At 33.5% G+C, this 12,902-nt stretch overlaps 1 pseudogene; it reads left to right on the top strand.

The window, feature by feature from the left end:
- Nucleotides 1-9,282: 9,282 nt before the first annotated feature.
- LOC128126476 (U2 spliceosomal RNA) lies at nt 9,283-9,422 on the top strand (annotated as a pseudogene).
- Nucleotides 9,423-12,902: the final 3,480 nt, after the last annotated feature.

Genomic DNA, 12,902 nt, shown 5'->3' with positions numbered 1-12,902 from the left:
CACCTAAGGTGTGAAGGAAAAGACCAAAGTCAATCATAAGGAATAGGAACAGTAAAGCTTTATAGGGTATTTCTATCCATTTCTGTCCATGTGCAGGTAGAAGGGGTAGAAAGCAAGTTCTTTTGGTACAAATCCTCTTTCTTCATTGAAAATAGCTAGCTATCTTTGAAGTCAAGTACTTAGCCGCAAAGGCAAGTCCATCACGGGCACCACCCGACTTATTTCGGTAATCCCAGAGTTAATGGCTCATTTCACTCTTTTTATATAAGAAATACGTGGAGTCACTGGCTTCCTTTCCTCCTAACCAAGTCGCTACATCGTCTATGTAACTGAGCTAACACGTATAGGAACTTATGTGATGTTGTTTTTAGTATAAATGTTAAAAAGTGAAATATCAAACCGATACTGCAAAGCTCAAATATATTTTCAAAATACAACACCAACATTACATAAGTTAAAAAAATCAAAATCCTAGTTATTTTTCGATATAAGGGCATGAAATCAGGTGTTGGATGAAAATGAAAGATGAATACGCTTCAAAGTGCTAAACCACATACAATGTTAATTGTGAAACGTTTTGAAAAAAAAAACTAGGGTTGACCTCTATGTAGCGTTCTGGTGGGCGCAGGGGGGGGGTCATTGTTAATGGATGTTTGGAAAGAAAATCGAATGAAACGAGAACCCTAATTTAAAAAAGGTGGGAAATTTGTCTTTCACGACATTTGATAGAACTTTTTCAGGGGGATTTGGAGATGAAGGATCTATGGAAGATAAGTTAAAATATAGAGTGGTTGTAGATGTTTATATGGCAAGGAAGTTGTTAGGGATGAAGCTTTCTATTGTGAAATTCTTAGATGTTGATAATAAGTAGTGTTTGATTCAAAACTTTTGCACCATATCGATTGGGAGATTTCTTTTATTTTCTTCGACTGCGAGGTTTATAAGGGAAGAGAAAATAATATGAGCCCACACAGATCAACCAAGACCACAAGTAAATTCAAATGGTAAGAAAACTCAATTTGGGAAGGAAACTCAAAATATTATGCCTCGATGTCAACAGGGAAGGGGAGACACATAGTCAACATGAACATATAATATTTTTTACGAATAAAATATATGTAGATTGTGCTTGACTTATTGTGTATGGATATTGGGTGTCTTCAGAATGTGAATCTCAAGGAAATCTTGTATAAGGTGTGTAGTGAAGAATGATTTAACGAAATTAAAGTTAACTGTATTGTGGGACGTGCGTGTGTATTGAATTTAAGTATCAAAATCCTTGCATTAAGTTCAGAAAATAAGAAGAGAATATTGGTACTTTAAGGAGATGAGGTTGTTAACAAATAACTTTTGGGTTGATGAAAGGATGGTGTGGCTTGAAATTGAGGGTGTTCCTTTTCGATGTGTGCTTGTACATCTGTTGCATTCAAGAAAATTGCAATTTCTTGGGATGAAGCTATGTTTGTTGACAGGGATAAAAAATAAAGACACGTTTAAGTGGGGATCATCTTTAAAAACCATCATAAAATCACAAAATATAAGAGTTTGTTACGGTGGAAATTGAAGAGGTGAAGTATAAAGTGTGCGTGAAAGGGATACTACTAGAAAAAAGGCCTTTTATGACGCTCATTGCACGTCATAAAACGCTCAGACGACACGCAAATGCGCGTCAAGAAAGGCCCTGTCATAACGAGAGACGACGCGCATTTACGACACGCATTTACGACACGCATTTATGACACACAATGTGTATCATTAAAACCACTGTCAAGAAAGGCCATGTCATAAATGAAGATGACACACATTTATGCGTATCGTAGTTTTTATTTTATTTTTTTTAAAAAAATATTTATAGATTTACTAATTTTCAAATTAAATTTGCATTTCATGTCTCATAATAGAAAATAAAATACCATATACAAAAAATATAATCCATTGCACAAAAGTTAATGTCATTCAAAATACAAAATAAAATACAATAAATAAGAAAGATAACTCATTGCACTAAAATGTCAAATACAAATAATCATTGCTAACTATATAACCTAATACTACATTGCTATTAAGGGACATCGTCAAGAAAGGCCCTGTCATAACGAGAGACGACGCGCATTTACGACACGCATTTATGACACACAATGTGTATCATTAAAACCACTGTCAAGAAAGGCCATGTCATAAATGAAGATGACACACATTTATGCGTATCGTCATTTTTATTTTATTTTTTTTAAAAAAATATTTACAGATTTACTAATTTTATTAAATTTGCATTTCATGTCTCATAATAGAAAATAAAATACCATATACAAAAAATATAATCCATTGCACAAAAGTTAATGTCATTCAAAATACAAAATAAAATACAATAAATAAGAAAGATAACTCATTGCACTAAAATGTCAAATACAAATAATCATTGCTAACTATATAACCTAATACTACATTGCTATTAAGGGACATCATCATAACTCACTGAAGGTCTTAGGGTTCATGTCCAAATAAATTAAAACATTGCTAGCTTAAATCCATCAAGTCCTTGGCGTGAAGTCTTAGGTAGAAGCTTAACTGCAATCTCCAATCCTTCTAGCAGGCCCTATAGATCATTATTGTCCATGTAGCAAGATCAACCTGCCAAAATAACACACCAAATTAATCAAAAGCTGAGATGCTAGCTATAGGACAATCCAAAAACAAATTATAAGAATAACAATTAGTCCATGGACTTACTGTGGATCAATAATTGCAGACACCAAAGTAATAAAAATAGATATTTGTTGGCCACACAACACACATAACAAATGTAGTTGAAATGGCACATCCAATGAACCAGAAAAGAGGTAATGTGATCCACTTTTGTTTTCCTTGTCTGTAGCAAATGAAACAAAGATGTACTGATTTTGAACTTATTTATTAACTTGACAAGGAATTTTTTTATAAAGTAGACTATTAACAAGTAAACATCTAACTTAAACGATCTATCACATCACATCACATATTAGGCAATGTCTCATTCAAATTGTTTTCAGTAAAGAGAATAGGCGAACCAAGAATAAAGATAAAGTAAAGGGAGAGGTGGGCTTATAGATTTGGACATACAACAATCCCAAACCCTGGCAGTGTGGCCAAATAGCACAGGCCCAATGGAAGGAGAAACAGTCACCTTTGTTTCGTCATCAGACTCTTTTTTTCCATTAAGAACTTCCCAGATATGAGCACTGCACTAATAAGATATCAAATAGCATAGGCTCAGTAGTCACAAGGTTAGGTTTTACCAAATTGTTGATATCCTCTCTCAAACTATTCATCATACAACACCCATAATTAATCACATCTTCAATAAAGGGCAAGATACATAAAAATGACATTTTGGCCTTTTTGCGGTTTAACCACTATACTGTGATAGAAATTTCCACTATTTTTAGTTTAGCAGACATGGCTTCTCCTTTAAATACATGACATTGTATTTACTTCCTATAATAGCATCTAACTTTTTTACTTGTAAGGTATTAACAACTGTTAAACCAGAACAAAAATAGGGTTTCATAGTGGTCTTGGTGGAAATTTCTTTCAGAAATTGTTGGCTTTCATTGATTCAAAATAAAATATAGTGGTTAAACAGAAAAAAAAAAACAAGTAAAAATAGTGGCTATTATATTATGTGTATTTCCCTTTAACAAATGTTTTAGAAAATAAGTGTATACTTAGAGAATGGAAGGAGAGAGCAAGTAAGGGTAAATTTATAAAATGGCAGGACTTAATATTCGTTATTAAGTCAAGTAAACTTTCATACGAAATGACATCTCATAAAAAAAACTATAATTAGTTAAACAATAAACTGATATAAAATAATAATAGTAACAAATAAATAAAAACTAACCTCTGCCACTCGCCAGTTGCTTTTATATGCCTCTCCACAGCTCTATAAAGACGATCCAAGGTATACAAAATCAATCCATACATACATTGCCCATCTTTCTCCTGCACACAAACACACACACAATAAGCTCATAAATTTGGACTTATTATTAGTAACAAAAAAAAGTTTTTACCAGCCCCTGATCAATGCAAGTTTGGAACTGCATGATTTTCTTCTCAACTTCCACAATTAATAGTCTTCTTTGCAGTCGAGCAATTTTCCCTTTACCTTGTGCCCTTGTGTCCTGAGACAATCAAATGACAAGATAACTGTTAAAAAAAGAAAGAATGGAACTGAATTCTTTCCATGACCACCCTATGAATGGTGAAATCCATTAACACATAATTTAAAGGATTCTGGAAAAATTCATTTGGCAACAAAATACACCATGGAATGGAATGGAATCCCAAATTCCACTTTCGTCAGATTCCGCTGGAATCTAATAACCAAATACGCCCTTAAAGACACATAGATCAAGCTAAATTTTAACTACTAATAAAGAACGGGATGAGCAAATGCAGAAGTTTTAATGAATAGACAGAATTAATGTTTCCTTGTTTAGCCTATGTTTTTTTAAAGTGCACTAAATCAACTTAAATAATTATAATAAAACAAAAGTTGCCACCAAGCCATTAGAACTTGTATAGCTAATACAACATGTTACATTTTTCACTCACGAAAAATAATTAAAAAAAAAACTCATTTCTGCTTTCCAATTATAGCCTCAAAGACAGGACAATTGATGACTAAATGGGTTTTGTTTATAATAGCTATAAAATCTAACAATAGGATAATGGGGCGATTGGAATGTAAATGGAAGAATCTGGAATCTAGACTATTTTATGCTAAACTATAATCAGGGTAGTTCATGAAATCATTGATGGAATGGATTTGGAAATCAGTGGTAAGTTATAAAATCCTTTAAACAAACGATTCTCTTAAACTCCCAGAAACTGGAATTTAGTTCTTTTAACCAAACAAGGAACTAACATGGATTTCAATTCAAAATCCTATGGAATCCTTCAATCCAAACACACCTCAAGTATTTGTGAACCCCCCATAATGGAAAGTAAGACAATCGTCAAGTTGATTTGTTGTTACAAGGCATAGAATTGGAAATGCTTTATAGGGCTATTTTCAATCATTATGGGTTGCCTCCTGCCATATCAACAAAAAGGTAGTTGTCCAAAGTACCAGATCTTGCAATATTTAGAACTTTAATGAAAACAAAATTACTAAAAGGTTCTTGAATATAAAAATAATTATAAAATAAGTTTCTTACCCAAGTACCAGATCTTTCAATATTTAGAACTTGTGAATCCGTGGTAAATAAGAACAACACAAAAGCCAAGCTACCTCCAGATATTAATCCAATCTAAACAAAAACCAAAAATTTGGATTATTTTATTAGCAATATAATTGTTATTAAGTTAAATTAAAAAGGAAAAAAGAATTAATATATATATATATATATATATATATATATATATATATATATACACTTAACCTTAAGAACTCTGTCTATTACTCTACATGCTTCACCATAGTTCTTTTGTGAATAACTACTTGCAAGAATTGCCTACAAAACAACATAATCAGACAACTACAGGAAAAAATAGAACAACAACCTTAACCTTGTACTAGGTTATTTTTAAGGTTACCTGTCCTGCAAGTGCTAAAGCATCAGTAAGCAAAGAAAGATCCAACCAAACTTCTAAATAGATCTGATAAGCAGCCATGGGAATAGAACCTTCTCTTGCAGTTATTGATGTAGATAAAGTCATACTTACAAGAACAGCAAAACTCCTCCACATTAAAAGCAACCTTGGTTGAAAATGGAGGTTGATGTCACTTGTACAAAATCAGATTCCACCCTATTCAAATATGATTATATTCCATTCACAAGATTTCGTTCCAGCCATTCCACCCATGTTCACATGATTGCATTCAAACCATATTGAGAAACCAATTACAAACCCTGTTATATAATTCCATTCCAACCAAACCTTATCATCCAGGAAGATATGTTAAATAGGACAACATTAAAAGGGAGACATATTAAAATGAACATGGATCCTTCTTGAGTATAAATTTCCTCTTTCTTTTTTACATTAAGTCAAAAGAGAACTTATCGGGACTAAACCAAACAGGCTATAAAAAACAAGTAACCCAATTCTCATGGCTTATTAGTTGGAAGAGTAAAACAAATCTTAAAGCAAAGGCAAAACAATTTGTCCCAAGCAATTACAAAATGGTGGTAGGAGTTTAAACATAAATCCTACATATTAGATCTATTAAATGATATATAATAAACCAAAAAAAAAAGTGAAAGAAAATCACCAATCCTCCAGCTTCTGCAGTTGATGCAAGATGAATATGGACAATTATTTCTTGTTGATTTTTCAGACACCTTTGTTTGGCTCTGTTATAGCTATTCAAGGAAAGGGTTATATAGGTCAACAAGTTGGATATGCATCATTGTAAAATACCCTAGGGTTCAACAGTATTCAACAAAATAGAAACTAATACAACTCTGTATCAGCAATGCACGATTGTATGCAGAAAAAGCTTAATATGGGTTCAAAAATCCTAATACAGAGATTGGTCTTACTTGAAGTTAATGAACCTTTACTATGTTTAATATTTTATTTTTACAGTTAACGGTTTTAAAATGTGTATTAAGTATAACTTAAGTACTGTTGGGCTATTGAGATAGTTGAGAGAGCTTATTACCTCTTCAACATGTTGGGGCATCTCCAAGCATGCAAACTTTCAATTTAGGCCTAGGAATGTCAGGTAATTTCACTGTTTCACTGAAACATTTTTCCTTTTTTGGGTCGTAGTTCTTGAGTCCAATTTGGAGTTCAATGGTTTCAGTGAAATTATGCTTCTTCTCTTTTGCATCTGTGGTGATTTGAGTAATGGCTTCTTTTAGGGCTTCACTCTGAAGCTTACTGTGAAATCACATATTGAGATATTAGTTGTTGATGAATCAGATAGTTGAGCCTAACACAGTCAGCATGTATTTAAAAATCTTAAAGAGCTAAGAACAACCATTTTATAAGATGATGCTGACAGAATCATGAGATTTGAATACCTGAGTAAAATGGTCGAATTCTCCACATATTTTACAAATTATTTCTTCTTCTTTTCATTTCTTCCAATTCCTTTCAGTATCTTTAGATTTCGCCTCCCAGACCATAGAATCATGAGATTTGAATACCTGAGTAATGGGACCTTTTGTTCCCCCCCCCCCCCCCCCCGAACCACTTGCGATTAGCTTCCCAACTAGTAGAATCAGAGGGAACATCTTCCGATCCAATGAAGTTAGTCAATCTAATGAAAAAAATTGAGATTCTAACTCACGAAACTTGAGAAAAGACTATGATGTGAATATAACAACTTTACCCCTACAACCAACACTTTCAGAATAAACAATATTGAACCAAAATACTTACAAATTAATTGGAATTCACCTGGGACCTCTTGTGTTAACACCTAAGTTCTCCGAATAATTCTTTGAATTCGAGATTTTAGATTTGGTCGACGTCATTGATGAGGAGACCTCGCAGATCAATTACGATTTACTTTCGCTTTATCTTCTTGTTCTCCTGTTGATGATTTCAGACTCCGTCTCCACGCTTACATGATATTTTTCAGAAAGGGGCTTTGTGGAGCATTGGGGGTTTTCTTTATTTCATAACCCTCGCATGTACTGGGTTGAGAGAAAACGAGAGAAGCGGAAGCTTGGAAGAAAATAAAACCCTAACACATGCTAGATAGAAGGGAGGTAGCGATGGCTTAGGGTTTTAAGAGAGACGGGAGGTAGAGAATGAAGGGAGATCTAGAGGAGAGAGTATCAGAGAGGGGAGAGTGGATTGCAAATTTGAAAGATAGATAGAAGGTAGAAAAAACGAGGCGGGTTTTCAAAAATTTGGGGTTTTCGTTTCCCCCCTTGTCAACTAAAAGCGCGTTTCATTAAAATTATAAAGCGACAAGTACAGACGACGCACGTTTAAGATAAAGCGCCCTCCGTGTTTTTTAATTTTTTTTCTCGTGTCATATCAAGACGATTGTTCGGAAGTTCTGTGCACGATTGAGGAAATTAAAAGTGTTGTTTGGTCGTGTGAAGGGGATAAAGTTCCGGGTGCAAATGGCTTCTCGAACTATGATATTTTTGATGGTGTCACGGAGTTTCTTCTTTAAGTTAATATTCAACATGGCTGTAATGGTTCTTTCATCACTCTAATTCCAAAGGCGGGTAGCTCATTGAAAGTTATACATTATCGACCACTTAGTTTGATTGTGTTAGGATACAAACTCATTGCTAAGTTGTTGGCTAATCGACGATTTAAGATAAAATCTTTCAAAGGTAAAAGTCGATAAACGAGGATGTTTGAAGTATGTTGCTACTTTAGATTTTTCGACAAAGATAAGTGTTAGTGCCTATTTGGGTGTTGACATTATCGGAAACTGAATTAAGTTTTAGAATCTAGAGTTTTTCCGGTAAGTGGAACTTAACGTACGAGTCTTGTACCTATTTAATCTCATCTTGTCATATCTTATATTTATAACTATGGGTAATATTGATATGAGACGAAAAGCGATGCCGGGGGACCATGTCATGAGCACGAGGAATTCTTATGATGACGTAGAGAACAAGATACAGATAGAATGAGAGGAGAAGATTGATGTGATGGATTAAATTTGGAATTTGAAGCAAAAGGGGGTTGATAGTAGTCAAGTTACTTCATCAATTACATCCACGCGATCACTTTACAATTCCTTTATTTTAGAAGCTTGTTTTGAGTTTCGAGTCCCATTAATGGAGACCCATTGCTAGATATTGTACTACTTGAAAGTTGAAATGGACGGCTTAAATGATGCGGTGATGCTGTTAGAACATGGTCTATAGCACCTTTATGTACATTCAACTGAAAAAATAAACATCACAGATGGTAAAACAAGAGCGGGCATTGAGTTTGGATTGTTGAAGATGGATTTTTCCGTTTCATCCATTAACTAAATTCGAATATAATGTTATTTATTGAGCGTTTTTTTATTCTAAATATATTTGTTCGGTAAAAGTCATCCCGTAAATGTTAGAATCGAATTGGAAGTGATTTTAGGTGAAGATGATGAAAAGAGCGGGACATGTTGGTTGAAAAAGCGGATAGTATCTTGGAAAGGAACAGCGAACAATTACGGGAAACATAATGTATGGTTGAGTATTCAATACCTGAGAGCGGGATGACATAACGAAGAAAGGGTTGCCCGGAAAAATAATTTTTGTGAGGTTTTTAAACGAGTAAGAAATGTGTTGGATATGATTATAAATTTATATGGTTTGAAGATGTAATGTGATTTTTATCAGCAAAACAAGCTAAAAGGATTATGTTAATCTTATTTTTTATGGGGGAAGGCCCGTTACAGTAGCTTGCTGTTGGGGTTCTTCATGTGTCGCCTTGGTCTTACACTACAGCCAAGGCCCGGCGTACCCCTCCAATACTTAGTCCAATGTTTAAGAATAGCTTAAAGCTTTTATACTTGAAAAGTCTTAAAAATTTGAAACAAGTCTTTGCTGTGTCTGATGTGAACCCACTCCCGTAAGTTTATAAAATCGTCTTGGAATCCTTCACACACCAATGTGGGAGCAGTCGCTAATATACACATACACAAACTTAAATTTCATGTTACCAATATGGTAATTTCCAAGAGACTCAAAAATCTGTTGTTTTTAATGATATATTTTCATCAAGAGATGAAACAAAATAAGGTTATTTGTTGAATGAATATGACTCATCCCTGTGACAAAATGGACTTGTTTCAAATTATAAAAAAGTGGGAGTCCATTTGAGTGAGACTAGTTGGCAATATAGGCCTGAAGAGCCAAGACTTGTTATCCTTCCACTGTCGGAAGCAAGGAGTTGTGGCAGCTCTGTGAAGCCAGCCTAACGCATTGCCCCCTTCTCTAGGTTCCAAGAGACCCAAAGCCTTCGCTCAGGCCACGTGAAACAACTATCGACTTGGAACGGGCAAGTCAAATTACACACCACCAGACCCAACCTAATTTGACCAAATCATAATCCAACCCACTTTGATACCCCCACTTGGGTTACAGGCAAACGTTACCAGGCCCGGTGATGAACAATCTACAAGATAGATTTATAAAATCGTCTTGGAATCCTTCACACACCAATGTGGGAGCAGTCACTAATATATACATACACAAACTTAAATTTCCTTTTGATTAACAATTCCACCAACACATTGTAATTGGACTTCGCGTCATGTAAAACAAAACCATCTCCAACGACATCAAGGGATTTTGGTTCTTCGAAACCATCTGATGGTTTCTTTCTAGTCCAACTTATCATCAACTTGTATGACTATCCTGGTACCCCACAAGCAAGATTGCAGCGGGAAAGACAATCAGTCTGAAGAGATGACGACAAAGGTCCGTCTTGTTGGATTAGTTTCTAAGTCCATAACTATTTTGGTATGTACTTGACCCGATGGTGCATGGTCCTTTTGGGTTGCCTTCACCAAAGCAACTTGATAGGATGAATTATGGAGAGAAAGGATTAAATATGATTTATTAATATATTATGGGAATAATATATTAAAGGAGAAATCATATTGTTTAATTAATATTAGTCAATAATTAATTGGTAATTAGTTTTGCGACTAAAAGAGATTAATTAAACTTAAGGGACTGGAATTGTATTTATAAAATAATTGCAATTTGGGCCATGGATTGCCTTTTATTATAAGGTGGACGAATTCTATGGGGGAAGCCCATATGAAATCCTCCAAGGCCTTAAGGAAAGGGCTCCATGGGTTGCTTAGGGCTTAAGCATCCAAATTAGGGTTTCCTTGTTAGATAACCCTAATTGCCTCCTATATATATGGATCCCTTATGACCCAAAAACGTGGCTAAGCTTCTTGCTAGGGTTTTCACACAGTTTTGGTAGCCCCCCACCTCTCTCATCTTCATCCTCTTGCTTATGGTGTTTGTGAACCATTAGAGGAGTGACACTTGTGACTCTAAGCCTTCTAAAGTCAATACAAGAGATTTGGGATTGTTATTGCTACATAACAATCAAGGTAACATTATAAACCTATTCTTATATTAATATGATTACTTGTATGTTAGAATTAGGGTTTATAGTATTGGATAACTTGTATGTACAATAGAGAAACCTAGATCCAAGCATTAGGGTTTGTATGAGCACATAGGATGTTCTTAGGACCAAAACCCATCAGTGGTATCAGAGCCTAGATTGGTTTCTATTGTATTGATGCTTGACATGTTTGAAAAATTTGATTTTTTGGTTTCTGGAGGCTGGACTCGCCGAGTCCATGCAGACTCGACGAGTCCAAGCTTGACTCGACGAGTCAACTCGTCAGATGGAGCATATCTCGCGATTTCTTGCTGTTTTTGCTTATGGAAAGTTGCCTTATCGCATTAGATCAATATAAATCCGATTTTTGATATATATATATATATATATATATATATATATATATATATATATATATATATATATATATATATATATATATGAGTATATTCTTGATCTAATTGAAGATATTTATCAATTAATAAAATATTTGTTTCCTTATGTGATAATTAATTAATTATTTTGATTAAATTGGTAAATTTTTTTGCAAGAAATCATTAAATAAATCAAATATGGATAATTATGTGATTAAATGTTAATTTAGATTATTTGTTATTTGATACTTGTGCTTTGAAAAGTTTCATATTTTCCCCTTTAGGTTTTATAGTTTAAATTTGACCTCAAAAGTTTTGTTGTTTTGAAATTTAAATAGTTGAAACCCTATTGTTTTGAAAAAAGGTTTCAAAACTTGCCTTCAAGTTTTGGAATTTAAATTTTGATTAATAGTTTAATTTTGATGTATATTTAAATTCTAAACCCTAATGTTTTGAAATGTTTCAAAACTTGCCCTCAAGTTTTGGAATTTAAAAGTTGATTAAAAGTTTAATTAGGAATGTTAAATTCTAAAACTCTAGTATTGTTTGAAAAGGTTCAAATCATACCCTTATGGTTTTATTAATTAATTAAGGAGTATAATTAAAAGAGGTTTAATAAATCCATAAAATTTTAGGTTTACAATTTAATTGAATTAAAAGTATAATTGTTAATACATAATGTGATAAGATTGCAATTGATGTTTTGTAGGATCGAAGAAAAGAAAGGAAGCTTAAGGGAAGAAGCAAGCAGAATCTAACCGTGAAGGAATGGATTTCGATCGCATTTCTTGAAGATTAGATTCTTGAGCTACTACTTAGAGTTAGAATTAGATTGCTAAGAAAGATGTATTAGCATAGTTTTTCAATGAATTGCATTGTAAGGACAAATTTTCCTACAATAAAATAAATTTTGATTTTATATTATTTATTTATCCTTGCAATGGCGTATATGAAAAATTGATGTTTGAATATTAGCAATAATGGATTTGGTTCTTATTATGTTATTTATGGAAAGTCGAGAATTTACCAAATAGGGGGAGTTTCTCATCACCCAAGTTTCAATTGAACAGAAACTTGGAATCATGCAACTTGGTTGCACGATAAATGAGAAATCTCATATTTGATAATTAGACTAATTCATTGACAAAGTGTCAAGTGAAGGACTAGGAGATCGAGTACGCAAAGTTATGTATTGATTAAGTCCACCATAAGAGTAACAAAGATATTTGTCATGATTTACTAAAGGTTTAGTAAATGTGATTATACTTACAAGATTAAGTGTAATTCTAGATTGATTGAAAAAGGTTTAAATCAATAATAGAACGAATAAGAAGAATCAAGTAGGCAGAAAGATAAAAGTTTCTCCTTTGTAAGAAGAAGGGAGAGTACCTTTTATGCTTTATGATGGGTCTTAATGATTAAGAACCATATCTCAATTGAACCTCTAAGTGAGTCTTAGTACAATTGTATGTCTAAGAAGAGGAA

Source organism: Lactuca sativa, chromosome 5 (assembly GCF_002870075.4).
Source record: "Lactuca sativa cultivar Salinas chromosome 5, Lsat_Salinas_v11, whole genome shotgun sequence".
In the NCBI taxonomy this organism is placed as follows: Eukaryota; Viridiplantae; Streptophyta; class Magnoliopsida; order Asterales; family Asteraceae; genus Lactuca; species Lactuca sativa.
Note: the sequence above shows the minus strand (reverse complement) of the source record. Positions and strands in the feature narration are given on the sequence as shown.